General features: G+C 48.3%; 3 non-coding genes across 3 annotated transcripts; 1 reads left to right on the top strand and 2 right to left on the bottom strand.

Moving 5' to 3' along the window:
• Nucleotides 1–1,032: 1,032 nt before the first annotated feature.
• TRNAS-GCU (transfer RNA serine (anticodon GCU)) lies at nt 1,033–1,114 on the bottom strand. The gene has a single exon. It is a non-coding gene; the product is annotated as a tRNA-Ser (tRNA).
• Nucleotides 1,115–14,485: 13,371 nt separating this feature from the next.
• Nucleotides 14,486–14,558, bottom strand: TRNAV-CAC (transfer RNA valine (anticodon CAC)). The gene has a single exon. It is a non-coding gene; the product is annotated as a tRNA-Val (tRNA).
• Nucleotides 14,559–17,469: 2,911 nt separating this feature from the next.
• TRNAT-UGU (transfer RNA threonine (anticodon UGU)) lies at nt 17,470–17,543 on the top strand. The gene has a single exon. It is a non-coding gene; the product is annotated as a tRNA-Thr (tRNA).
• Nucleotides 17,544–26,208: the final 8,665 nt, after the last annotated feature.

Genomic DNA, 26,208 nt, shown 5'->3' with positions numbered 1-26,208 from the left:
TTGTAATGTTACTGGAGAGGTTGAAATCATAGAATTATAGAAACGATAGAAATTAGGCCGTTTCTTTAGGTAGAAGACAACAATTATGTCAGGAGGAAGCCCCATAGTTACCACTGTCATATAATGATGATATGGTTTGTACAACATGTGTCTTGTGAGGTATCATTGTAAAAGTTGTGATCTGTTGAACATTAATACCTGGTTGGATGGTGTGTGCTAGCCTTGTCTGGGAAGTGATGAAGTTTTACTGTGTGTGCGTTATTGAAATATGTTCTGAGGTTGGGAAGTGCCCACCACCAGCCTTCAGGTGCGACAATGGAAAAGCCAGGCTCGCTGCTGGCCTATAAAAGGTATCCACACTCACAAGGTCTATCCCAGGAACCGTGTATAATGCAGACTTCTCCAAGATAGCACAGAGACAATGGAGACTGCTTGACTTACATCCTAGCAAAGGAGCTTTCTAGAAAGTTGGAAGAAACTATGAAAGAGGGGAAGAGACATCATGACTTATCCTCACTCCCCCATAAATCAACACCTGGAAACACATCAGGAGGACAAAGACTGCACTGAAATAATTCAGAGATCAGAAGAGAATAATAATAATCCATTCAAATCAAAGTCCCCAAACAGACTAGTATTGGTTTTTCAGAAGAAAATTTTCATTTTGGGGGATTTTGTTTTCCCAGTCAGACCTTGCCAAGGGAAGCAGAGAGAAAATGTTTGAGTTGCCTCCTTCAGAACAGCTTGGCCTAGACACTCTAGTTGTGGGTCACTGTCATAGTCTTGCTGTGGACGGGGGTATTTTAATAATTTGGGAAGTCGCAGGGTGTTTGGGGGAGATTATGAGGATGTTACCTTTTGAGATAAGATATAGAGAGCTAGACAATTCTTTCAGCACCACATTTCATTTAAAGTGGGGGATCTGAGTTCCTGAGAAGGTTTTTGTTTGCAGGAAGCACCACGGTTTGGTCTGTCATTGTACCAAAGGGGGATATGGTTGTTTGTAAAGGAAGAGAGAAGACTGAATGCCTTTGATGAGGATGGGATTCGAACCCATGCTTGCAGAGCACAATGGATTAGCAGTCCATCCCCTTAACCACTCGGCCACCTCATCTGAGCTGTCAGGAAAGGACACAAGGAGAAATCTAAGGCCAGCAGAGATAGGGCCAATAAGGAGTTTTTAAATACTAAGCATAAGCAGGGTCTGAATGAGCTCCCCCCTCACATCAAGTGAGGAGCTGGGAGGAAATACTTCAGGAACAGACCGTTTGCATTGACACGCCTACTCTGCCTAGGTACACAGCGTGATGGAGCCGCTTTGCCAGAATGACCCGTTTTGGCTGCTGTCAGGTTACAAATCACTTTAGCATTCAGTGAAATAAAATGTTATTATTCTTCCTGTATGAGTGAAGGGCAGCGGAACATACCAAGTCCATCCTGATTGAGGGGCTAGGTGGGTGAGGAATACCTTTTATTGGACTGCATAGAAGTGATTGAGGACTTCACCTAAACCAGTTGTCCCCAAACTTGTGTCCTCTTATCCGTGTCTGCTGCCTCTCGGAAGCTGCAGTCGCGAACCAGGGCTGGGAGTGGGGCTCTTGTTTCCTGGGAAGAGGGGTGTGGACGGAGGTAAAGGGGACGAGGCTGAGGCAGAAGCCAGGGGCCCAGGCTGAGGGTGGGGTTCGGGAATAGAATCATAGAATCATAGAGTATCAGGGTTGGAAGAGACCTCAGGAGGTCATCTAGTACCACCCCCTGCTCAAAGCAGGACCAATCCCCAATTAAATCATCCCAGCCAGAGCTTTGTCAAGCCTGACCTTAAAAACTTCTAAGGAAGGAGATTCTACCACCTCCCTAGGTAACGCATTCCAGTGTTTCACTACCCTCCTAGTGAAAAAGTTTTACCTACTATCCAACCTAAACGTCCCCCACTGCAACATGAGACCATTACTCCTTGTCCTGTCCTCTTCTACCACTGAGAATAGTCTAGAACCATCCTCTTTGGAACCACCTCTCAGGTAGTTGAAAACAGCTATCAAATCCCCCCTCATTCTTCTCTTCTGCAGACTAAACAATCCCAGTTCCCTCAGCCTCTCCTCATAACTCATGTGTTCTAGACCCCTAATAATTTTTGTTGCCCTTCACTGGACTCTCTCCAATTTATCCACATCCTTCTTCTAGTGTGGGGCCCAAAATTGGACACAGTACTCCAGATGAGGCCTCACAAATGTCAAATAGAGGGGAACGATCACGTCCCTCGATCTGCTCGCTATGCCCTTACTTATACATGCCAAAACGCCATTGGCCTTCTTGGCAACAAGGGCACACTGTTGACTCATATCCAGCTTCTCGTCCACTGTCACTCTTAGGTCCTTTTCCGCAGAACTGCTGCCTAGCCATTCGTTCCCTAGTCTGTAGCGGTGCATTGGATTCTTCCGTCCTCAGTGCAGGACCCTGCACTTATCCTTGTTGAACCTCATCAGATTTCTTTTTGCCCAATCCTCCAATTTGTCTAGGTCCCTCTGTATCCTATCCCTACCTGCCACCGTATCTACCACTCCTCCTAGTTTAGTATAATCCGCAAATTTGCTGAGAGTGCAATCCACACCATCCTCCAGATCATTTATGAAGATATTGAACAAAACAGGCCCCAGGACCGACCCTTGGGGCACTCCACTTGATACCGGCTGCCAACTAGACATGGAGCCATTGATCATTACCCACTGAGCCCGACAATCTAGCCAACTTTCTACCCACCTTATAGTGCATTCATCCAGCCCAGACTTCTTTCACTTGCTGACAAGTATACTGTGGGAGACCATGTCAAAAGCTTTGCTAAAGTCAAGAAACAATACATCCACTGCTTGCCCTTCATCCACAGAACCAGTAATCTCATCATAGAAGGCGATTAGATTAGTGAAGCATGACCTTCCCTTGGTGAATCCATGCTGACTGTTCCTGATCACTTTGATTCACCTAGATTCCTTGGGGACCTACTCCATGATTTTTCTGAGGACTGAGGTGAGGCTGACTGGCCTGCAGTTCCCAGGATCCTCCTTCTTCCCTTTTTTAAAGATTGGCACTACATTAGCCTTTTTCCAGTCATCCGGGACTTCCCCCGTTCGCCACGAGTTTTCAAAGATAATGGGCAATGGCACTGCAATCACAGCCGCCAATCCCTTTAGCACTCTCGGATGCAACTCCTCCGGCCCCATGGACTTGGCACGTCCAGCTTTTCTAAATAGTCCCTAACCACCTCTTTCTCCACAGAGGGCTGGCCACCAACTCCCCATGCTGTGTTGCCCAGCGCAGCAGTCTGGGCACTGACCTTGTTCGTGAAGACAGAGGCAAAGAAATCATTGAGTACATAAACTTTTTCCACATCCTCTGTCACTAGGTTGCCTCCCTCATTCAGTAAGGGGCCCACACTTTCCTTGGCTTTCTTCTTGTTGCCAACATACCTGAAGAAACCCTTCTTGTTACTCTTAACATCTCTTGCTAGCTGCAGCTCCAGGTGTGAATTGGCCCTCCTGATTTCATTCCTACATGCCCGAGCAATATTTTTATACTCTTCCCTGGTCATCTGTCCAATCTTCCACTTCTTGTAACCTTCTTTTTTATCTTTAATATACCCAAGGATTTCACCGTTAAGACAAGCTGGTCGCCTGCCATATTTACTATTCTTTCATCACATCGGGATTGTTTGTCCCTGTAACCTCAATAGCAATTCCTTGAAATACAGCCAGCTCTCCTGGACTCCGTTCCCCTTCATGTTATTCCCCCAGGGGATCCTACCCATCAGTTGGCTGAGGGAGTCGAAGTCTGCTTTCCTGAAGTCCAGGGTCCGTATTCTGCTGCTTACCTTTCTTCCCTGTGTCAGGATCCTGAACTCGACGAATTCATGGTCACTGCCTCCCAGATTCCCATCCACGTTTGCTTTCCCTACTAATTCTTCCCAGTTTGTGAGCAGCAGGTCAAGAAAACCTCTCCCCCTACTTGGCTCCTCCAGCACTTGCACCAGGAAATTGTCCCCTACGCTTTCCAAAAACTTCCTGGATTGTCTATGCACCGCTGTAGTGCTCTCCCAGCAGATATCAGGATGATTAATGTCGCCCATGAGAACCAGGATGTGCGATCTAGTAGCTTCTGCGAGTTGCCGGAAGAAAGCCTCATCCACCTCATCCCCCTTGTCCGGTGGTCTATAGCAGACTCCCACCACGACATCACCCTTGTTGCTCACACTTCTAAACTTAATCGAGAGACACTCAGGTTTTACTGCAGTTTCATTCGGGAGCTCTGAGCAGTCATACTGCTCCCTTACATACAGTGCTACTCCCCCACCTTTTCTGCCCTGCCTGTCCTTCCTGAACAGTTTATAACTATCCATGACAGTACTCCAGTCATGTGAGTTATCCCACCAAGTCTCTGTTATTCGAATCACGTCATAGTTTCTTGACATCACCAGGACCTCCAGTTCTCCCTGCTTGTTTCCAAGGCTTTGTGCATTTGTATATAGGCACATGAGATAACCTGCTGATCGCCCCTCATTCTCAGTATGAGGTAGGAGCCCTCCCCTCACAGACATTCCTGCCTGTGCTTCCTCCCGCTATCCCGCTTGCCCACTTACCTCAGGGCTTTGGTCTCCTTCCCCCTGTGAACCTAGTTTAAAGCCCTCCTCACTAGGTTAGTCAGCCTGCTGGCAAAGATGCTCTTCCCTCTCTTCGTTGGGTGGAGCCCGTCTCTGCCCAGCACTCCTCCTTCATGGAACACCATCCCATGGTCAAAGAATCCAAAGCCTTCTCTCCAACAACACCTGCATAGCCATTCGTTGACTTCCATGATTCGACAGTCTCTACCCAGGCCTTTTCCTTCCACGGGGAGGATGGACGAGAAGACCACTTGCGCCTCAAACTCCTTTATCCTTCTTCCCAGAGCCACATAATCCACAGTGATCTCCTCAAGGTCATTCTTGGCAGTATTATTGGTGCCCACCTGGAGAAGCAGGAAGGGGTAGCGATCCGAGGGCTTGATGAGTCTCGGCAGTCTCTCCGTCACATCACGAATCTGAAGAGCAGGGGCAGAGTGGAGCTGAGTGGTGCTCCCTCCCTGCTCTCCATGGGGGCTGGCTCAGGCCCTGACCCCGAGGTGCCCAAATGAACATTCCTCTGTGCCTCCCTAGGAGGCATACCCCACATTTTGGGGACCACTGACCCAACTCGCTAAGCAGGGACTAGTGATGCCAAAGCCCAGGGAAGGGTAGAAGAAGTTCAGGGACCCCGGAACTCGAACCATGGCCCTGCCCCCCTTCTGCCTGCAGCCCCACCCTCTTCACGCCTTCCACCCATGGCCCCATCAACTACGTCATTTCTGTTCCACCCCTTTCCCCACTGCCCCACATTGCTCTCTCCTTAACCCCCCGTGGCCCTGAGACCAGAGAAGCTCTGTACCCCAGCTCCAGTCCCCCGGACATAGCAGGGAGCGAGAGCACCTCCAGCCCTGGGGCCGACATAGGGGAGACTTTTCCAGGAGGCCTAATTATGCCAGGGGCCCTAATCATTAGCCCCAATGGCCCATGTGGCAACCCACCACTGCCCCCTTTGCAACACAACTTTGGGCAGGCGTAGCTTCCCCGAGCCTGCATTACATGCCACCCAGGCTACCACTGCTCAGTGTGTGGTCAGTATCTCTGTGTCCTTTGCTGTTTGCGCTGGCCGTGGGGTGGGCCACCCAGGCAGGCACCCAGGGCACCCGGTCATCAAAGGGGAACCATGCAGCAGTGCAAAGGTGCACGCTGCCAATGTAGTGTCAGAAACTGCTTCGTGCTTGGGGGGGGCTCCCAGATTTCTCCCTGCTTCTCCCCGGCTCAACCCCTCCCACAGTGTTCCTCCATAGCCCCATAGAGGGTTGCAGGGGAGCGAGGAGCAACACGAAGTGTTCCATGCATCCTGGTCACTTTCCCCACCTGGGCTGTGCTCAGAGGCGAGCATCAGAAGCTGCTTCTCTCTGCCCTCCCCTTATACAGCCCAGGGGAGGAAAGTGACCTGGATGCAGGGAGCTCTGACGTCACTCCTCACCCCCCTCAAGCCCCGCAGCCCCTAGGGGTGCCCGGAAGAGCAGCATTCCAGAGAGAAGAAGGCAGCAATGCCAGCTGCCCCATGCACACAGGTCAGTTTCCCCACATGAGTGCAGGAAGGGTACAGCAATTAGGGGTGAAGGGGGTGCAGGAGGGGAGTATGGGAGTTAAGGGCAAAGGGGACACAGTGTAGGGGTTCTGGCACAGGAGGGGGCAGGGGTTGGGGTGAAGGAGGTGCAAGGGTTGGGAGTGCAGGAACTAGGGGCAAAGGGGGAGTGGGGAGCCCACAGGGGCCTGCGGCAATGAGTGTGCCAAAGTACAAGTTTTGCCAAGGGTGCCATTTTCCCTAAGGCTGGTCCTGGGGAGGAGTTTCCCAATTGATAACATTTCTTGCTTGGAGGGGGAAGAAGAGAAAAGAGGTGTTTTCTCTCTCTCTTTCCTCTCCATTTTTTCCCATTCCTTCAGTTCCAGAATTCTCCCTTGTATTTCAGACTGGGATTAAAGGCTACTCCAGGCTTTCCCTCTCTCCCTTCTGGGAAATCAAGTTCACGTTTTTACAGGGAGCTAAAGAAGCCTCAATTCCGCATCTGAATTAATGTCACATTTCTCACTACTTGACAGAAAGAAATGTCATGTCAATCCCAGGTGAGTCCACTCCAGTCATGCCGTAGGGCATTGCGTCACCACGTGGCCATTTCACTTCCCTCCTCATTTTCACCCAGAGACACAATTTCCTTTGCACAGATCCATGAACAGCAAAACCTTTCTGTGTCTCTAGTCTGAGCGAGGGCATTCAATTGCATTGAAACCTTCTCTCCTGCAATGGCAACTGTCGGACAGAGGGGACGTGGCCACCTTCAGCCCTGACAGTGAGATATTCCCTCTCCTCTTTCTTCATGCTGCTACTGGTATTCCATGAAACATGACGATGGAATAAAAAGCTAGGTTTACTCCAGGCTGAGGAAAGGAAGGCGCCACCAACTCCCCAAAAAATCTCAGTGACCCAAAGAAAACCCGCACCTGCTATTGGAGATACAACAGGAAAAGGGACTGTCTGAATTGTCAAAGCAGGGAATGAACAATCTACAGCAAAATCATTAACCACAAACACACTCTAACCATGCTCGAGCCATTTGGGAAACGGGCAGAAATTCTCGCTGTTCAGCCATGGGCACACTTACAGAACTGCACAGCAGTGAGTGTGCTGGGTAAGCTGGTCTGAGCAAACAATTGGAAATGACGTTTCAATGAGAACAGAACCACAGTGTAGAAAAGCCCCTGTATTAAGTGGTTGTGGCTGAGTGCTTAGGGAGCTGGCCTAGGAAACCAGGGGGGTCTTTCTGTGGAGGTTTGGTTCTTGCCAACTAGGGAAAGCTGGTGTGTGGTGTCTTCATGGCTGTACCTTCAGTGCCTGAGCACCCAGGGAGCCAAGGCTGGTGTGTGGTGTCTTCATGGCATGGTGTCTTTCACTGCCTGAGCACCCAGGGAGCCAAGTCTAGTCTTCCTCTCAGGCCAAGGACAAGTCTACATTTCAAACATTGAGTCTACACCACTGCAGCTCGGTAATAAAGATACTCTGTGCCATGGTTTCTCAAACTTCATTTCACTGCAACCCCCTGCTGCCAAAGAAACTTACTACATAACCCCGGGAAGAGGGACCAAACACCAAGCCCCTCCACACTGGGCCTGGGGGAGCTAAAGCTGAAGCCCAAGCCCTGCCCCACTGGGGGGAGGGCAAAAGCAAAGCTTGAGGGCTTCAGCCCTGGGTGGCAGGTAATCAGACTTTTGGCTTCAGACCCAAACCCCAACAAGTCTAACGCCAGCCCTGGTGACCCCATTAAAACAGGGTCAAGACCCACCTTGGGATCTTTTCCCACAGTTTGAAAACCACTGCTCTGTGCTGATGGGTGTTACGAATTACACCTGATAGGACACGCACAGTTAGAATCTAGGCTGAGTCCACAACTGCAGAGTTCCCAAAAAACACCAAGTTTATTACGCTCGAGCGTGGTGCCTGAAGGGGACCCCGAATACAGATTGTACAAAGGTTATATACTTTTTAGCAAAGCATGTTGCCCTCGTGCATCGGAAACCTTAGCCAATAAACAAACCCTTTTCTTATTTACCACCTATCCCTGCTTGGTGCATTCCTCGTGCTAAACTAGTATGTTAATTACACAGCATGGTCCTAAAGCCATGCATCAGTAACTTTTATTATCAGGATGGGAGGCCTCACATCAAAGGCCAGGAGATAGGGAGTTAGGGACAGACAAAGAACAGATACCGGGAGTCAAGGCAGGCTGGAGAAAAGGAGGAGGATTTTCACAGGAACGCAGTATCTAACGAATACTCCTCCTGGTGCATGATGTGCTTACTTTTAGAGAATGGTGGGCCCCAAACCAAAATGGAGTCACATGTGCTAACTTTTTCTTACCATGGGAGAGAGTTTTCCTGTCAGTGTAGTTAATTCACTTCCCCAGGAGGTGGGAGCAATGTCAGTGGGAGAAGCTGGGTCATAGGGTGTGCAAGTTGTGGTGTTTACCACATTTATGAAGTTTAATCAAACCCCATTATGAAAACCACCTCTGGTCTGGGAGTAGAAAAGGAGCTCCCTGAAGCAGGGTCTGTCCTTCAAAGTGGGGATTGGTCCTGCTTTGAGCAGGGGGTTGGACTAGATGACCTCTGAGGTCCCTTCCAACCCAGATATTCTATGATTCTATGAAAGTCCTGGAGATCTTGACTCCAGTCCACTGTTGTTATGGGGTATAGCTCAGTGGTAGAGTGTTTAACTGCAAATGCAGTGGTCTGTGGTTCAAATTCAAGTGCCCTCTTATTAGCGCTTTTTTTTTTAAAAAAAAGGAAAACATTTTCATTTCCATTCTCCATTATGTTCATGAAATCCATAGAATCATAGAATCATAGAATATCAGGGTTGGAAGGGACCCCTGAAGGTCATCTAGTCTAACCAACTGCTCAAAGCAGGACCAATTCCCAGTTAAATCATCCCAGCCAGGGCTTTGTCAAGCCTGACCTTAAAAACCTCAAAGGAAGGAGATTCCACCACCTCCCTAGGTAATGCATTCCAGTGTTTCACCACCCTCTTAGTGGAAAAGTTTTTCCTAATATCCAATCTAAACCTCCCCCACTGCAACTTGAAACCATTACTCCTCGTTCTGTCATCTGCTACCGTTGAGAACAATCTAGAGCCATCCTCTTTGGAACCCCCTTTCAGGTAGTTGAAAGCAGCTATCAAATCCCCCCTCATTCTTCTCTTCTGCACGCTAAACAATCCCAGCTCCCTCAGCCTCTCCTCATAAGTCATGTGTTCTAGACCCCGAATCACTTTTGTTGCCCTTCGCTGGACTCTCTCCAATTTATCCACATCCTTCTTGTAGTGTGGGGTCCAAAACTGGACACAGTACTCCAGATGAGGCCTCACCAATGTCGAATAGAGGTTAACGATCACGTCCCTCGATCTGCTCGCTATGCCCCTACTTATCATCCCAAAATGCCATTGGCCTTCTTGGCAACAAGGGCACACTGCTAACTCATATCCAGCTTCTCGTCCACTGTCCCCCAGGTCCTTTTCCGCAGAACTGCAGCCTAGCCATTCGTTCCCTAGTCTGTAGCTGTGCATTGGATTCTTCCATCCTAAGTGCAGGACCCTGCACTTATCCTTATTGAACCTCATCAGATTTCTTTTGGTCCAATCCTCCAATTTGTCTAGGTCCCTTTGTATCCTATCCCTCCCCTCCAGCGTATCTACCACTCCTCCCAGTTTAGTATCATCCGCAAATTTGCTGAGAGTGCAATCCACACCATCCTCCAGATCATTTATGAAGATATTGAACAAAACCGGCCCCAGGACCGACCCTTGGGGCACTCCACTTGATACCAGCTGCCAACTAGACATGGAGCCATTGATTACTACCCGTTGAGCCCGACAATCTAGCCAGCTTTCTACCCACCTTATAGTGCATTCATCCAGCCCATACTTCCTTAAATTGCTGACAAGAATACTGTGGGAGACCGTGTCAAAAGCATTGCTAAAGTCAAGAAACAATACATCCACTGCTTTCCCTTCATCCACAGAAGCAGTAATCTCATGATAAAAGGCAATTAGATTAGTCAGGCATGACCTTCCCTTGGTGAATCCATGCTGGCTGTTCCTGATCACTTTCCTCTCATGCCAGTGCTTCAGGATTGATTCTTTGAGCACCTGCTCCATGATTTTTCCAGGGACTGAGGTGAGGCTGACTGGCCTGTAGTTCCCAGGATCCTCCTTCTTCCCTTTTTTAAAGATTGGCACTGCATTAGCCTTTTTCCAGTCATCCGGGACTTCCCCCATTCGCCACGAGTTTTCAAAGATAATGGCCAATGGCTCTGCAATCACAGCCGCCAATTCCTTCAGCACTCTCGGATGCAACTCGTCCGGCCACATGGACTTGTGCACGTCCAGCTTTTCTAAATAGTCCCTAACCACCTCTTTCTCCACAGAGGGCTGGCCACCTACTCCCCATTTTGTGATGCCCAGCGCAGCAGTCCGGGAGCTGACCTTGTTAGTGAAAACAGAGGGAAAAAAAGCATTGAACACATTAGCTTTTTCCACATCCTCTGTCACTAGGTTGCCTCCCTCATTCAGTAATGGGCCCACACTTTCCTTGGCTTTCTTCTTGTTGACAACATACCTGAAAAAGCCCTTCTTGTTACTCTTGACATCCCTTGCTAGCTGCAGCTCCAGGTGCGATTTGGCCCTCCTGATATCATTCCTACATGCCCGAGCAATATTTTTATACTCTTCCCTGGTCATATGTCCAACCTTCCACTTCTTGTAAGCTTCTTTTTTATGTTTAAGATCCGCTAGGATTTCACCATTAAGCCAAGCTGGTCGCCTGCCATATTTACTATTCTTTCGACTCATCGGGATGGTTTGTCCCTGTAACCTCAACAGGGATCCCTTGAAATACAGCCAGCTCTCCTGGACTCCTTTCCCCTTCTAGTTAGTCCCCCAGGGGATCCTGGCCATCCTTTCCCTGAGTTAGTCGAAGTCTGCTTTCCTGAAGTCCAGGGTCCGTATCCTGTTGCTTACCTTTCTTCCCTGCGTCCGGATCGTGAACTCAACCAACTCATGGTCACTGCCTCCCAGATTCCCAACCACTTTTGCTTCCCCCACTAATTCTACCCACTAATTCCACTGTATGAGGATTCCTGAAATGACTGTAAACCCTCAATGTTTCACTGTGCAAATGCATAAAAACATAGCAAACCTGGCTATCAACTGAAATCATTCCAGTCTTCTGTGTCTAGTTTATGTTTTCTTAAATTAAACAAAGGTATAATATGAATACACATTTGCAGATCCGTGTTCTCCAGGGGCTATTGTTAGGATATAGATATTCAGGCCTGTCTGTAAAGGCCTGTACTCTAAGAATTTCGGTGTATTCTTATCACTTGGCAAGTTCTAGAGGTATGAAAGAATCAAAATCACTGTCTGCCGGTGTAAGGGCCTTCTTTTACTGTGACAGTCTGAGGCCCCTGTGCTTAGGGCTAAGGCCTTTGGCTAAGCAGCAGAGGCAGCCATAAGCTGGGAAGTGAAAGGTCACCTCCTCACATTCCAACCTAGTCACATTGAAATCAGCTGCTATTGGGCTGATAGGAATACAATCCTGTCCTGATAATGCCTATCACCTCCAGAGAAAGGGAAGTGCCTAGAAGATGTAAAAGGAAACTTAGTTTGATAGCATCCTCTCTGGCAAGAACTCACTTATCAATAGCTGGGATGTGAAATCCTCACTTCTGTCTTTGTTCTATCACTGTAGTCCCCATTTCCCTATTGTTTGTCTGTATCATCTCTGTCTAGTTCTGTGATTGTTTCTGTCTGCTGTATAATTAATTTTGCTGGGTGTAAACTAATTAAGGTGGTGGGATATAATTGGTTCCATAATCATCTTACAATATGTTAGGATTGGTTAGTTAAATTTCAGGAAAATGATTGGTTGAGGTACAGCTAAGACGAACTCCCGGGTGGGGAAATTGGAATCATATTTAGCTAAAGGGGGAAATGGGAACAAGGAAACACAGGTGTAAGGCTCTGTGGTGTCAGAGCTGGGAAGGGGGACACTAAAGAAGAAAACTGGAATCATGCTTGCTGGAATTTCACCCCAATAAACATCGAATTGTTTGCACCTTTGGACTTTGGGTATTGTTGCTCTCTGTTCATGCGAGAAGGACCAGGGAAGGAAGTGGGGGAAGGAATAAGCCCCCTAACAGCTATGCTGTGCAGAAGAAGAAGAACCACATCCAGTTGGGGTTCAGGAGTCTGATGAGCAAAGGCAACTTGGTGCAGGCTAAAGTCACCAGCACCTGGGCTCCTTCACATTCAACCAGCAGCTAGGACAAGGATATGGCATGAGAAGAAGACCGTGGCTCTGAGCAGGAATATAGCCACCAAGAAGCTGGCTAAAGCTGCCAAGATCCCCAGGAAGGCCACCATGCCCATGTCTAGGAATAATCATCGGAATGCGGTGACTGCAGGGGGGACCAAAAAGGCAGAGAAAAGCCCTCAAAAGGTGTAATCTGCCAAGCCCCAGAAGGTGGTCAAGATCCCACCTAACATCAAGACTGGAGAGCCAACTTCAAAGCACCCAAAGCCAGTGCTAAGAAGGTGCACTGAGAAAGAAGTGAAGAGATTTCTATTGGGATGACTCCTGCTCCCCGAATGGCTCTTTTATGAATCACCATGGACCACCCAGAGAGATCAAAGTCCTGCAGAACAAACAGCCCCATGGATAGTATCATGAAGTGGTGGCAGTGGGGGGAAGGGTTTCTCTTCCAGAGGGGAAGTGCTGTGTTTTGTGTTACACCTCCCAGGTGTGTGATGCACTGACAGGGCAGCTGCCTAGAGCTCCCACATGAGCTCATTCTCTTTGACCTGCTTCTCTTCTTATTTCAGAACCAGCACGAGTGGGAGTGTGGCCCAGTCACTTCACCAGCTATAGAACAGGCTCTGTCTGCATCCCATCTTTGATTAATCCCACTTTTTAATGTATTCCTATCATGATACTTTCCCAGTTCTCTGCCTCATTCTAACATTCTGTTCAGAGATTGACTATGGGGAGGAATGGACTAGTTTGCATGACATTTGGTAAGTTGCCATAGTATTTGATGGAAAACTCTGCTGGAGGTGGGCAAGAGCCTGTTACAAACATAAAATAGCTAAGGTTTACCAAACGTACCTGTTACACATTCAAACCTTCCTGTGTACACACAATAGAAATCAACAGCCTCTGGAACAACTCTGACATCATAATAAAAAAGGCTAACAAAGGATGTGCTGTCGTCATCACGACTAAGTTGGACTATGAACAAGAGGCTGCTAGGCAGCTCTCTAACTCCACATTCTACAAGCCATTATCCTCTGATCCCACTGAGGATTACCAGAAGAAACGACACCATCTGCTCAAGAAACTCCAGGCTTATTCACCCTTTATACTGGCATAGCAGTGAAGGCCAGAAAGGAGCAGCGGTTCTCCCTGGAACATGTCCACCCCCTGCTCACAGGCAATTCCCAGGCCCACGACAGCACACTATCTTGATGAGAAAGGATCCCACTCGGCTTAACCATTGCTTCTTTTCCTTCCACCCAGAACCACGCTTCTTTTTCTGGGCTACAGGTAGCTGTCCCTGGGATGTCAAGAGGCAGGCACAGGATTCTACCTCCCAGCAGCCAACCACACTACCATGGGTTCGGCCCTCAGAAGGGATCCCAGTTGCTCACAGCCAGCCCAACCCCCGCCTCCAAAGCCGTCAATCACGCCCCTGGGTCGGCCACAAAGGAGGAGTGGTTCTCGCTACTCCATGTGTGGCAGGGAGCCTCTCAAGCCCATCACTGCACCCCCATCTTGGCCAGAAAAGAGCACGGGTGCACACAAACTCGGACTCCGCTTTGCTTGTCTTCCTTTCACCCAGAACCGTCCTTCTTCTCCTGGACTGCAAGTAGCCATCCCTGGGAAACCAGGAGGCAGACACAGGATTCTACCTCCCAGTAGTCAACTGCACCGCCCCTGGCTTTGCCAGAACGAACGGTGACGCTCTGCTAACCCCAGTGAGGCACTTAGCTTCTGCCCTGTCTTCCTCAGCATGACTTTCCTCTTTTGCCCTATTCCTGCCTCACTCCCTCCTTTGGCAAGTCATGCAAAGGAGGGCAGCCGGAAGAGCCAGCCTCCATAGGCCAACGTCCAAGGGGAGAGGAGGCCAAGCCACAAGGCTCCAAAAGGTGACTGGCCTAGACCCTCTAGATTTCTCAGCCCATTTCACCACCCTCTGTCCTGCAGGGGTCGGGGTTATCCCAGGGAGAGGCCAGTGGTAGAAGTAGGAGCGCCTTGCTGGAGAGCTAGAAAAAGTAAACCATCATGTTTCTGCCTGGTTTCGAACCAGGGGCCTTTAGCGTGTGAGGCAAACGTGATAACCACTACACTACAGAAACTCTGTCACAGAGCTTTGCCCCCGCCTTCAAATTCCATCCACTTGGCTGGCTCTCACCCTGGCACACACTGATGGGCAGACCTGGAGAAAGTGGCGGTAGCCCTTTGGTAGGTCAGCTGGGAGAGCAAAGGACTGGAGCCGGCGCTCAGGAAGTCGATTTTATGTGATCCTTGTGACTCCAGCTTGAAGGAGAGCTTCTTTTTCTTCCCCTTGCCGAGAAAGAGCAACAGAAGAAAGAAAGCTCAGGTGGGCCACCTGGGTTCACAAGCCCAGGCTGCTTTTTCCTGCTGCAGAGCCCGAAATGAGGGACTCACGGCGGGTAAACGCACCGCTGCACTTCCAGAAAACAGCCCACCCCCGCACACAAAGGGACAAAACAACATGCCGAAGCCTGGGATTGAAGCAGGGACCTTTAAATCTTCAGTCTAATGCGCTCCAGCTGAGCTACTTTGAGAGTTACGAGGTTTCTGTTTGGCCTGCTGTTTCTCTGTCTGGGATGTTTTTGTCAGCCATGGCACACAAAAAGGACCTCATTGTGAGTGGGCCACGAAGGCAAGATGAATTTTTGCCTGCCTTGCTCAGCTTGACTTGCTTCCTCACCCCATTCCTGTCTTAGTTCCTGGGTTACCTGGTGGCTGAAGGCGACTGGGGCCTAGCGGCATGGGGAGGAAGTTGGGCAGCTGAACCCTGCTGGCAAGAATCCTGCTGCCACTTGGCACCCCACCCTGTATTCCCGGCTTTACCTACTGGCCGCCAGGGACTTGGTGCCCAGCAGCAGAGGGGAAGGAGGTGGACAGAGCCACCCTCACATTGAAGTTCAGGCTCATTAAAACATATGTCCAGTCTATGATGGCCAATGAGAGACCGACATCACTTGTTATTTTATCACTTGAAAATGCCATTGGCCAGTCTTTGGATCTCTCTAATGCTGCGCTTCAGTTCATGAGGACAAAGTCGAGAAAGTGATCTTTGAACTAAAGGACTCGGGTTAACAGTCTAACGCTGTTTCTCACTGTAACACTAGTTAAGACTGGTCCACCCTGTGTTCGTGGCCATTCAATTTCTAGATCTTAGTACATTTCAGTTACTGTTAAAATTAAAAAAAAATTCTATTTGCTTAAAGGAAATAAACTTTTGTATTTGATTATTTCTGGCATGAATAAAAACAGATGTACAGATCCTAGCCTGCAAATGTATCACCTTATATGACAGAGAAAATCATGCATACAAATTCTGCATCAAAATCATGAAATGAGTTGCAAATGCAATAAAAATAAAATATTCCAAAGTTTAACATGTGACGGGGGGCATCGCAGATGCTTCTTGCCTGGGGTGCCTTTTGATCTAGGGGAAGCCTGTCAGGGAGAACAGGAGTTAGTTTCACATACCTATTTTCAGGCTGTAATCTGTGGTCACCCTGCCCTGTGGGAGTGATCCCGGTAGCCCAGACTCAGGGCTGGAACAAGCCCCTGTTTTATGGGGAGGCTGCATGGTTTAGAGCAGGGGTAGCCAACTTGAGCCTGAGAAGGAGCCAGAATTTAGCAGTGTACTTTGCCAAAGAGCCACAGTAATATGTCAGCAGCCCTGCATCAACTCCACCCCCACAGCTCTCACCGCCTCCCGCCCACCGACTGCCCCGCCAATCAGTGCCTCCTCCTCCCTCCCCGCATATGATTGCACCGCCCAATCAGCTGTTTCATGGCATGCAGGAGGCTCTGCGTGGAGGGGAGAGGAGTGAGGGCATGGCAGGCTCAGGGGAGTGGGCTGGAAGGGTTGGAGTGGAGGCAGGGCCTGTGGAAGAGCTAGAGGTAGAGCAGTGAGCACCCCCGGCACATTGGAAAGTTGGTATCTGTAGCTCCAGCCCCAGAGTCAGCACCTATAGAAGGAGCCGCATATTAACTTCTGAAGAGCCACACGTGGCTCTGGAGCCACAGGTTGGCCTCCCCTGGCTTACAGCAATCTGATGCCTCGAAGAATCTGTCTCTCCCAAAGTGTTGGATCTGCATCCCCAGAAGGCTCCGGCACTGCCTCCCCCCTTTTCACAGTCTATAGAAAGGAGCAGCATCAAGGGTTAGTGATGAGCGACAAGGTACAACATGGGTGGCAGAGGCTTCAGGATCCCAGAGTGTTTGCCTGTCTGGGGCATTTTGAGTGAGATCTCAGGGACACATTGTAAGGCAGAATCCCATGAATATATATGAAAGGAGCATAGGGCCATAAGGACGTAAGAACGGCCATACTGGGTCAGACCAAAGGTCCCTATAGCTCATAGTGGCCAATGTCAAGTGCTTCAGAAAGAATGAACAGAATACGTAATCATCAAGTGATCTCTCCCTTGTCGCCCATTCACAGCTCCTGGCAAACAGAGGGTAGGAACACCATCCCTATCCATCTTGGCTATTACCCATTGATAGGCCTATCCTCCATGAATATATCTGGTTCATTTTTTGAACCCTGTTATAGTCTTGGCCTTCACAATATCCTTTGGCAAGGAGTTCCACATGTAGACTGTGGGTTGTGTGAAAAAATACTTCTTTTTGTTTGTTTTAAACGTGCTGCCTATTAATTTCATTTGGTGGCCCCTAGTTCTTGTCTTAGGAGAGGGGGTTAATAACACTGCCTTATTTACTGACTCACACCAGTCATGATTTTATAGACCTCTAGAATATCCCCCCTTAGTCGTCTTTTTTCCAAGCTGAAAAGTCCCAGTCTTATTAATATCTCCTCATATGGCAGATGCTCCATACCCCTAACCATTTTTGTTGCCCTTTTCTGAACTTTTTCCAATCCAGAGAGCCATCCTGCTCAAGGTCTGCAAGTTTTGTGGGAAATGGGGAACGTCTGTACTTTGGCATTTGAAGGTGTTGTCTTGGACCATCAAGGGGAACAGTTGCAAATAGCTAGTTGAGGAAGGCACCATGGCTTAGTAGGTTAAAGCACCTGTCTTGTAAACAGGAGATCCTGGGTTCAACTCCCAGTAGTGCTTTGTTGTACAGCTTTTGTCTCCTCTGCTCATGTTTTCCTCTGTCTTCCTAGGAAACAGAAGAGACCTCCCTTGGCAATGTAAGTAATTGCTTCCTAAGGAAAAGGCTTCTTTGCAGAGGAGCATTGGAGAGAATCAAATCACCAGCCTGGAGTTGATGAAAAGGCTATTGGTGTTGGGAAGGAGGTTGCTTTGACTGCAATTGCTATGACACCAGAGCTTGTGTCCCATGCAATTCACTAGAAATGTCTATGCACAGAGACGCTTCTAGAGGATTCCCTGTAGGGCTTGCAGGAAATGGAGAATTACTGTCCTTTCACCTTTCATTTTATTGTTGATGAAAGATGGAGCAGTTATGGGAGAAGTCCCAGAGAGTGGCACCGTGGCAGAGCTTGCCAATAAACCTGCTGGATAAAGAGAAAATTCAGGATCCAGCATCCAGTGCTGCCTTGCTGAACGTGCCTCCTCTTGTCACCTTTTGGTCAATCTTTTTTGTTAACGGAGAAACCTGCCTTTGACTAGCCATACCCATGCTTGCAAAACGAACAGGTCTTTTTGCTGACAAGTGTTGAAAGGAGGCATCGGATGAACATGGAAACAAGGTAAAGGTTGCTGTAACTCATCTGGCATACACAGCTGTTGAATCTGGGCTGCCTCTTACAATACTGTGCTAGTGACAAGTAGCAAAACCCCTCCAGGTGCTGTGATCACTTGGCCAACAACATGCAGTGACACACTATGGACACGCTATGGTCCATGTTAAAGAGCTTTCCCTCAACCCTCCCGCTTCCCTGGTTCTTGTCAGCAAGCAGCAAAAGGCCAGAAGACCAAAGCACAGACAATGCAATCTTTATTGGGATTAGTTTCCAAGCAATCATATTTCGGAGCCCTTCACACAAGTTGGGCTTATCTCTATAAGCCAATAGAGTCTGTTCCCCAGTGTTCCTTTCCAAGCTCTCATGCCACAGAGCATTTACCCTGTATCCCCCTTCCCAGCTCTGATGTCGCAGAGCCTAGCCTGTGTCCCTGTTTCCCGTCCCCCCCCTTAGCAAGCATGATTCCAATTTCCCCTCTTTGACCTGTTTGACCCCAGTTTATATAATAGTATTCTCAACTATACCTTAACCAATCGTTTTACTGAAATTTAACTCACCAATCCTAACATATTGTAACATAATTCTCTAACCAATTATATCCCACTACCTTAATTAACTTACATCTAGCAAAATTAATTATACAGCAGACAGAAACAATTAGCGAACCAGACAGATTAACAATAGAAAACTGGGGGGCATAAAGATAAAACATACAGAAATGAGGGTTTCACAACCACAACCATTGATAAGTGATTTCTTGCCAGACAGGATGCTGGCAAACGACGTTTTCTTCAACCATCTTAAGATCCGTTCCTTTATCTAGTGGTGATGGGCACTCTGTGGACAGGATCTTTTTCCTAACCGCTCAATACCACCTTATTTCAGTGTGTCTGGTTTGGGATGTGACAATGTGACTGTACGCTTCCCAGCTTATAGCTGCCCCTGCGGCTTGGCCAAAGGGCTTAGCCTAAGAACAAGGCCTCCGACTATCCTAGTGAGAGCAGGCCCATACACAGGTGGACCATGATTTTGATTCTTCATTTTTATACCCCTGTAACTAGCTAAGTGATAAAAATACACCTAAGTGCTATAGCAGTCTCACATGTAGATAGAGCGAGGCCAGAGCTGGCTCCAGTTCGCACTGTGTATGCTCACACAGAAAAGCAGCGATGACAACACGCTAACGTTTCTGTAGTTGACAGGATTTGAACGTGCATGGGGGGAGACCCCCACAAGGGATTTCAAATCCATCACCTTAACCACTCGGCCACAACTACTTGATGGACAGCTGCTTAGCTACACTATGATTCTGTTCTCACAGAATTGTCCCTTCAAAATGCTTGCTCAGACCAGCTTCCCCAGCACAAGTGTGTTCATGGCAGAAAGCGAGAATTTCTGCCCATTTCTCTTCCGGCTGGAGCATGATCGGAGTATGTTTGTGGTTAATGACTTTGCAATAGATTGTTGTTTATTCCCCACTTCGACAAGTCAGACAGTCCCTTTCCTATTCAAATCTCCAGCACATCTCTTCAAGAGCAGGGGTCAGGATTTCTGTGGGGCACTGTCAGGGATGCAGGTAGCTACATCCCGTCTGTCTGACTATTGCCATTGCAGGAGAGAAGGTTTCAATGGAATTGAATGCCCTGGCTCAGACAAGAGACACAGGGAGGTTCTACTGTTCATGGATCTGTGCAAAGGAAATTGTGTCTCTGTGTGAAATTGAGGAGGGAAATGAAACATTCACGTGGTGGCGCAATGCCCTAAGGAATGTGGATGAAGGACTCAGGCTGAGAAATGATTTAACGGGTTTGTATCAATTTCTTGCCCTGACTAAAAGCTATGGCTAAAAGGCAGCAGTTGTTAGTACTTGTACCTGTGCAGGGACACCCGGGTGGATGTCAAGTCCATGGCCTTAACCAGGGGTAGTTGATTATTTTATCAAGGTCCAAATTTCTTGGTCAAGGTATAGTCATGGTCTAGATTCCAGAGAAAATAACACACTGATGATAATAAGTATAGAAGAAAATTTACAGTCACTATGGACGTAACTGTGATGATTGTAAAAAGAAAAGGAGTACTTGTGGCACCTTAGAGACTAACCAATTTATTTGAACATAAGCTTTCATGATCTACAGCTCACTTCATCGGATGCATACTGTGGAAAGTTTAGAAGATCTTATATACACACAAAGCATAAAAAAATACCTCCTCCCACCCCACTCTCCTGCTGGTAATAGCTTATCTAAAGTGATCACTCTCCTTACAATGTGTATGATAATCAAGTTGGGCCATTTCCAGCACAAATCCAGGTTTTCTCACCACCACCACCCCCCCCCCAACACACAAAAACTCACTCTCCTGCTGGTAATAGCTTATCTGAAGTGACCACTATCCTTACAATGTGTATGATAATCAAGGTGGGCCATTTCCAACACAAATCCAGGTTTTCTGACCCCCCCCCGCAACACAGACAAACTCACTCTCCTGATGGCAATAGCTTATCCAAAGTGACCACTCTCATTACATTGTGTATGATAATCAAGGTGGGCCATCTCCAGCACAAATCCAGGGTTTAACAGGAACGTCCGAGGGCGGGGGGGGGGGAGGAAAAAACAAGGGGAAATAGGCTACCTTGCATAATGACTAAACCACTCCCAGTCTCGAGTCAAGCCTAAGTTAATTGTATGCAATTTGGAAATGAATTCCAATTCAGCAGTTAGTGGTTCTGTTTTGTGGTATGTGGACACTACAGTGCTAATAAAGAATGGTCACATAAACACCACCCGATACCGGAAACCTACTGACCGCTATTCCTACCTGCATGCCTCCAGCTTTCACCCTGACCACACCACACGATCCATCGTCTACAGCCAAGCTCTGCGATACAGCCGCATTTGGTCCAACCCCTCAGACAGAGACTAACACCTACAAGATCTCTGTCAAGCTTTCTTACAACTACAATACCCACCTGCGGAAGTAAAGAAACAGATTGATAGAGCCAGAAGAGTTCCCAGAAGTTACCTACTACAGCACAGGCCTAAAAAAGAAAATAACAGAACGCCACTAGCCGTCACCTTCAGCCCCCAAATAAAACCCCTCTAACACATTATTAAGGATCTACAACCTGTCCTAAAGGATGACCCAACAATCTCTCAAATCTTGGGAGACAGGCAAGTCCTTGCCTACAGACAGCCCTGCAACCTGAAACAAATACACACCAACAACCACATACCACACAACAGAACCACTAACCCAGGAACTTATCCTTGCAACAAAGCCCGTTGCCAACTGTGCCCACATATCTATTCAGGGGACACCATCACAGGGCCTAAGAACGTCAGCCACACTATCAGAGGCTCCTTCACCTGCACATCCACCAATGTGATATATGCCATCATGTGCCAGCAATGCCCCTCTGCCATTTACATTGGTCAAACTGGACAGTCTCTACGTAAAAGAATAAATGGACACAAATCAGATGTCAAGAATTATAACATTCATAAACCAGTCGGAGAACACTTCAATCTCTCTGGTCACGCAATCACAGACATGAAGGTCGCTATCTTACAACAAAAAAACTTCAAATCCAGACTCCAGCGAGAAACTGCTGAATTGGAATTCATTTGCAAATTGGATACTATTAATTTAGGCTTAAAAAGACACTGGGAGTGGCTAAGTCATTATACAAGGTAGCCTATTTCCCCTTCTTTTTCCTCCCCCACCCAGATGTTCTGGTTTAACTTGGATTTAAACTTTGAGAGTGGTCAGTTTGGATGAGCTATTGCCAGCAGGAGAGTGAGTTTGTGTGTGTGGTTTTTGGGAGGGGGTGAGGGTGTGAGAGTACCTGGATTTGTGCAGGAAATGGCCCAACTTGAATATCATGCACATTGTGTAGAGAGTTGTCACTTTGGATGGGCTATCACCAGCAGGAGAGTGAATTTCTGGGGGCGGGGGGTGGAGGGTGAGAAAACCTGGATTTGTGCTGGAAATGGCCCAACTTGATGATCACTTTAGATAAGCTATTACCAGAAGGACAGTGGGGTGGGAGGAGGTATTGTTTCATATTCTCTGTGTGTATATAAAGTCTGCTGCAGTTTCCACGGTATGCATCCCATGAAGTGAGCTGTAGCTCACAAAAGCTCATGCTCAAATAAATTGGTTAGTCTCTCAGGTGCCACAAGTACTCCTTTTCTTTTTATGATTGAAGGGTTATATAATATTGTAAAAATTGGTAAAAACACTTGGCTTAAACTTGAGCTGCCTGTTATTAAAGGCTGGTTTCCCCACGTCAATTCCATCAGCTCTTCTAGTATGACCCTGGGTTGTCTCATGCCTCGGTGGGAAGTAAAGGGAATAGTCCCGTGCTGCCCTTGGCTCCAGGCTGATTTATCCGGGAAGGGGACGTGGAATTGATTTGTTTGCTGTTGAGAAGGGAGCCAGGCCAGTTCTCAGGGAACGAGAACTCCCAGCATCTTTAGCAAAGCTTTTGACACGGTCTCCCACAGTATTCTTGTCAGCAAGTTATAGAAGTATGGGGTGGATGAATGCACTATAAGGTGGGTAGAAAGTTGGCTAGATTGTCGGGCTCAACGGGTAGTGATCAATGGCTCCATGTCTAGTTGGCAGCCGGTATCAAGTGGCGTACCCCAAGGGTAGGTCCTGGGGCCGGTTTTATTCAATATCTTCATAAATGATCTGGAGGATGGTGTGGATTGCACTCTCAGCAAATTTGCGGATGATACTAAACGAGGCGGAGTGGTAGATATGGTGGCAGGTAGGGATAGGATACAGAGGGACCTAGACAAATAGGAGGATTGGACCAAAACGAATCTGATGAGGTTCAACAAGGATAAGTGCAGAGTCCTGCACTTAGGATGGAAGAATCCCATGCACCGCTACAGACTAGGGACCGAATGGCTAGGCAGTAGTTCTGCGGAAAAGGAGCTAGGGGTGAGAGTGGACGAGAAGCTGGATATGAGTCAACAGTGTGCCCTTGTTGCCAAGAAGGCCAATGGCATTTTGGAATGTATAAGTAGGGGCATAGCCAGCAGACGGAGGGATGTGAACGTTCCCCTCTATTGGACATTGGTGAGGCCAATCTGGAGTAGTGTGTCCAGTTTGGGGCCCCACACTACAAGAACGATGTGGATAAATTGGAGAGAGTCCAGCGAAGGGCAACAAAAATTATTAGGGGTCTGGAACACATGACTTATGAGGAGAGGCTGAGGGAACTGGGATTGTTTAGTCTGCAGAAGAGAAGAATGAGGGGGGATTTGATAGCTGCTCTTAACTACCTGAGAGGGGGTTCCAAAGAGGAGGGTTCTAGACTATTCTCAGTGGCAGAAGATGAGAGGACAAGGAGTAATGGTCTGAAGTTGCAGTGGGGGAGGTTTAGGTTGGATATTAGGAAAAACTTTTTACTAGGAGGGTGGTGAAACACTGGAATGTGTTACCTAGGGAGGGTAGAATCTCCTTCCTTAGAAGTTTTTAAGGTCAGGCTTGACAAAGCCCTGGCTGGGATGATTTAATTGGGGATTGGTCCTGCTTTGAGCAGGGGGTGGGTCTAGATGACCTCCTGAGGTCTCTTCCAACCCTGATATTAACCCTCACTGTTCAGAATCAATGTGCACAGAAGAAGCCTTTTGTGTTTGATTTCTTGTGTTTCATTTCATTTCTGCTGCCATCGTGTGGCCACTTCCTTCCCCTCCTTTCTATCCAAAGTACAGAGCTCAGTTCCTCCAGGGAGAGAGGGACATCTTTCTTCTTTCCTTCCTAAACAGCCCCTTTCCTCGGATTACCCTTTGCTGGGATCTGGATGGGGAACAGCCGTTTCTGAGGATTCATCTAACACCATATTTCGTGTTGATATATAGTTTACAGCCAGACTAGATCACTATGTACATTGCTCTGACAAAGGAGCTCTGCGTTTCTGGTCTAAATGGAATTATTTGGCCATTAATTCTATCGGGATGAAGGGGTTCTAGTTACCTGTGCCCTGTACCGCTAAGGGATTGGGGCAACGCTGGAGAGATTGGAGGGCATGGAGCTGGGTAGCAGTGTTTGCTCCAAGGAAAGTTGTTTCTGTCCTCTGGTAACAGAGGGCAGGTGTGGTGATTTTGTAAGCAGTGGTGTTTGTATATATATAAAGTGTACTAAATCTCCAGGTTCCAACCCATCCCTTGTCTGGGCTATCCAAGGCGCTCTTTGTTGAGTGTGTAGCTCAGTGATGGAACATTTGCCTGCCTGGCAACGGGTTCCTCCTTCAAATCCCAGTGCTTCTGTTTATAAACTTTGTTGAATGAAAATCAATTTCCTTACCCCTCTCCAGTATGATCAGGAATGATGCTTGTAATAAATTTAAAAACTCAGCATTTTACTAGTCAAATGTATAAAAACCTAGCAAACCTGTCCATCAGCTGAAATCCGTTCCAGTCCTTGGCATCTCTGAGAGGGACACTGTATTTGAGGCATGTGGGACACCTCTGTGATGATGATCGGTTGAAAGATGCTGGATTCAATGAAAGATGAGACCATAGGAGGAGAAGGTGAATGGCAGCACCACACAGGGTCATAACACTCAGACATGGGGCTTGACTGTCACTACCCCTGTGTGTTCCATCATTTATATCCTAGAGAATCATACCCTCCCCATCCCCACACAGTGTCACACAAAATCTTTTCTCCTTGAGCCCAATCCAACCCCAATGATTAGGGGAGTGGAACACATGACTTATGAGGAGAGGCTGAGGGAAGTGGGGATGTTTAGTCTGTGGAAGAGAAGAATGAGGGGGGATTTGATAGCTGCTTTCAACTACCTGCAAGGGGGTTCCAAAGAGGATGGATCTAGACTGTTCTCAGTGGTAGCAGATGACAGAACAAGGAGTAATGGTCTCAAGTTCAGTGTGGGAGGTTTAGGTTGGATATTAGGAAAATCCAACAGCCCCAAAGCCAGAGGCACAGCCCAGAGAGAGGATGCCCTGTTGTGACGAAGTGGGACTGTTCTTAATGTTTCCTCTGAATAATGTCGGGGTGCCTCAGTTTCCCCTAGGCAGTTCTTAAGTCTCTAGGTGGTGGGGTAAGGGTGTATGATCATTGCAGAGCCCTAGAGGGCATGTGTGTGCAGGGTTCTGGACACAGAGAATGGCCGACACCCTGTTTCCTGGCAACTGATATCCTGGGCCCTTCCTCCCTGCAAGGTGAGTGCTAAAGTGTTGGAGAACAAAGGAATCCGGTGACCTCCTGGCCCAGGGAAAGGAACAAAGCCCAGGGGGGAGGGGCTGGAGGGAGTTTCAGTTTGGGACTGGCTGGGACATGGAGTGAAGGGCAGACGTGGTTGTCTGGCTCACTGCCCCCCAAAATGGACGCAGCTGAGGGGTCCCGTTCTCTGCACCAACAAGCTCTGTTTTAGACAGTGTTCATGTCATTTAATGGACCTCTGTTTTGCTGGCTGGCTGAGAGTCACATCTGACTGCGAAGTTGGGGTGCAGGACCCTCTGGCTTCCCCAGGAACCCCACCTGAGCGGACTCGCTGTGGGAAGCGCACGGAGGGGCAGAGGATGCTGAATGCTCCGAGGTAAGACCCAGAAAGGTTGAAGCTGTGTGAGCCGTGTGTCCTGAAGGTAGGCTGCTCACAGAAAGGAGACTTGCCCAGAGTCCTGACTGGCTTCATGGGTAGCAGTTCCAGAGCATCGCTCCGGGACTCTGTGACAATTGGTGGCAGGGGTGGGATGTACTGCCCCCCATGGATGGCACTTCCTGCAGTAAGTGACTGGGGAGCAATAAAACGAAGGGGGATTGATGAGGACCAGACGTGCTGAAGGCTCAGAGAGGAGCGGTTTCAGGGGACGGTTAACCCCTGGGAGTGTGTGACCAGCGAGAAGGACTCCGCAGTAATGGGGTCCCCCTGGGGACTGTGGTGAGCAGTCTCAGGTGTGGAGGAGCCTACGGCTTTGCCCTGGGAGAGAGAAGGACTTTTCCAGTAACAGGGTTCCCCTGGGGATTGCAGCGAGCGCTGGGACCGGAGGAGTCTGCAGCTCGAGCCTGGCAAAGAGGAGGTGACCTCGAGAAGGGCT

This window comes from Eretmochelys imbricata, chromosome 28, assembly GCF_965152235.1.
Source record: "Eretmochelys imbricata isolate rEreImb1 chromosome 28, rEreImb1.hap1, whole genome shotgun sequence".
Taxonomy (NCBI): Eukaryota; Metazoa; Chordata; order Testudines; family Cheloniidae; genus Eretmochelys; species Eretmochelys imbricata.
Note: the sequence above shows the minus strand (reverse complement) of the source record. Positions and strands in the feature narration are given on the sequence as shown.